This window comes from Tupaia chinensis, unplaced genomic scaffold (genome assembly GCF_000334495.1).
Source record: "Tupaia chinensis unplaced genomic scaffold, TupChi_1.0 Scaffold000350_1, whole genome shotgun sequence".
NCBI classification, from domain to species: domain Eukaryota; kingdom Metazoa; phylum Chordata; class Mammalia; order Scandentia; family Tupaiidae; genus Tupaia; species Tupaia belangeri.
In genome coordinates, this window is record NW_006159844.1 from 5,258,270 (window position 1) to 5,261,022 (window position 2,753).

Consider the following 2,753-nt stretch of genomic DNA (forward strand, 5'->3'; position numbering starts at 1 on the left):
GTGGGGGGGATGGGCAGGTTTCTCCGCGTGCATGAGGTCTCTCTCCTGACAAAGTACATCGTCCCCACATCGTCCCCAGCCTCTACCCCGGCTTTACAGGGGGTCCTTCGGGCCCTTCCCACCAGCAATCTACAGGAAGGGAAGCTGTAGGGGAGGTGCTCAGACCAGTCTTTATTCAGACACAGCTGGATGTGTTCAAACCGTCCCTGCTGTGCTCCATGGTTCCGCCTTCGCTCGCTCGGTCTCGCTGAATAGAATCTGCACCTCTAAGCCTTTTGGTCCTTTCTGTGAGGTCCCCACATTTCCTGGAAGTGGAGACCACAATACGATCCAGCCTCCTGCTCCTGGGGAGGGGCCTCCTCTCCCGGACATGTTCTCTCTGCTTCCTCTCCCTTTCTGGGTAAGGCCAGCTCTCAGGAGGCTGCCTCTTCAACAGGGCTCCAGCTCTCCGGCCATTTGCAATTGTCCCCTCCAGCAGTCCGCGAGATCATCCTACAACCCGATCTAATTCCCTGAATCTGTGCCGGTTCCTCCCAGGGCCTTGCTTACCCTCGTTCTTTTTTGTATTGCCAGAGGGTGTTTGTGCTTGCCAGAGAGAGACAGAGCGGTGGGGAGGTGGGAATTCTCTCCCAGTGGGGCTCCATCCTGCTACAATCCCTTCTCCACCGAGTCTCCATCTGTCAGGATCCCAGGCGCTCGCACGCGTGTACCCAGCGTGTTTTTCCAGTTGCCGGGGCAAGGATTCCAACTGCAGTTGACCATGTGGGATCTAGCTCCCTTAACCACTAGGCTATGGGGCCCGGCCCTTTAGTCCTTATGTTAATTAATCCTCTCATCTCAGTGGCAGTACCGCTGGCCAGACTCTCCTCTGAATTATTTATATACATGTTAGTGGAGATTGAGAGGCAGGAGTCAGCTCCAGTCCCACCTCTGGCATAGACTGGCTGGACCTTGACTCCCCTACTAAGCCTCTTTCTTCATCTGTAAAATGGCTTTAAAAAAGAAAAACAAATTAAAAAACAGTAGTTATCTCACAGGTTAGTGAGGACTTCATGGGTGTTATCAGTGCGTTTATAAACATACATGCTGGGGCCAGCAGGTGGCTTAGTAACTAAGGCACTGGACTCCCACATAGTTGACCATGATTAAAGTTCCTAGACCAAGTGGCTTGAAAATCACACCGGGTGCCTGTGCATGTATGCCCAGAATCCCAAGAGGAGAATGAAGGAGAAGGGATGGTGGCATTGCCATCTCCTGTGGAGGGTGATTTTTCATTCTCTCTTTTCCTGTCTCCAGCAAGCACACACACCCTACGGCAAAAACAAACAACAACAACAAAATATATAGACATGTTTGTGTTACTGATTTAAATACTGTGTGTTTTTTTATTGCACACATATATTTAACAATATAGTTTTACACAGGATGTTAAGAGCACTTTTCTTTATATTTTACAGAAGGGCTTGAAACATACAGACTTTTGGGCCCAGCAGGTGGCGTGGTGGTTAAGGTGCTGGACACTCCCACATGGCTTACCACGGTTCAGGTCCTGGGCCTGGCAGCTTTCTTTCTCACTATCCCTCTCTCTTTCTCTCTCTCTATCTCTTTAAGGTCAAATTAAAATAAAATGAATGAATAAATAAAAAATTTTTTAAAAGAAACATACAGACTTTCTATTAATATTCATACCATAGCACATCCAAACCTAACTCCTAAATAGACATATTACAATTTGTTTAGAATTTAAAGGCTTAATGGCAATAATGAGGGGGAAGAGTATGTAAATTTAGTTTACAAAACTGAAAAATAAATTTGAGAAATAGTAAATAGAATTTAATACAGTCTCATGCGCCCTGAAGGAGGTGGTACCCGATTTGGAGGGGCAATTGCTATGTCCAAATAATCTCCTCTTTGGAACTTTTGTGACTGCAGGATCATGGAATCATCAGTTCCTTTCTCCGGATATGGTACTGCCAATATCCTTAACTCGATAGCCAGGTCTTCAAGGTCTGTAAAAACAATTGCAAAATTGAAGTGTGTGCCCTTCTTTCTCGCTTCTGGGTAGACTTCTTTTACTAAGCTAGTCAGTGCTTTCGAGGTTGCATCCATCCAAATGTAGATCTGCAGCTCGCTGGCCGGTGCACTCTGCAGAAAGACTCGTCCATTCGGTGGTGGCCACCATTACTGGTGGTGAAAACCCACAGCAGGAGAGGGTATGTCTTCTCCCAGTCTACCGGCTTTTCTGGCTCCTTCTTAATTTCCTCCTGGGTAATGGGCGACTCCACTGCCATCTTTCTCCTATGGCCCTCAAGACATTCGCCCTGACCTCTAACCCCTGCAGCGAGCAGGAGCACCTAAATACTGTTACTATTACGTGAAAAGCATTTTTCGTTGTAATTGATCCTGCTCCAACTAGCATAAATTTTGAGTCTTACATATTGAGGGGGTGAGAAAAGCTTTCTCTACCATATCTTCCTCTTTTTTCTAGAATTCTTCGTTAATTAGAAGATGGAAATGGTGGTAGCAGTGTTAGAAAACACTAGGAGGTGCGAATGGAAAGATGACTAGGCTATCAACAGCCTCACCTCCCTGGTGGGTTCCGACAAATTCAGCTACATCCTCACTTACTGTGGACCATGAGCGATTTTTAAAAAATGGAGCAAGAGGTAGAAAGCTTCAATTGTTTTAGGTCACGATGTAATAGTACCAGTATTTTTTTTTTTTTTTTTTTGGAAAGGTTTTTTCTTCAAGGG

At 46.0% G+C, this 2,753-nt stretch overlaps 1 pseudogene; it reads right to left on the bottom strand.

Moving 5' to 3' along the window:
* Positions 1-1,833: 1,833 nt before the first annotated feature.
* LOC102486464 (histone deacetylase complex subunit SAP18 pseudogene) overlaps positions 1,834-2,753 on the bottom strand; it is a 13,559-nt pseudogene continuing 12,639 nt past the window's right edge.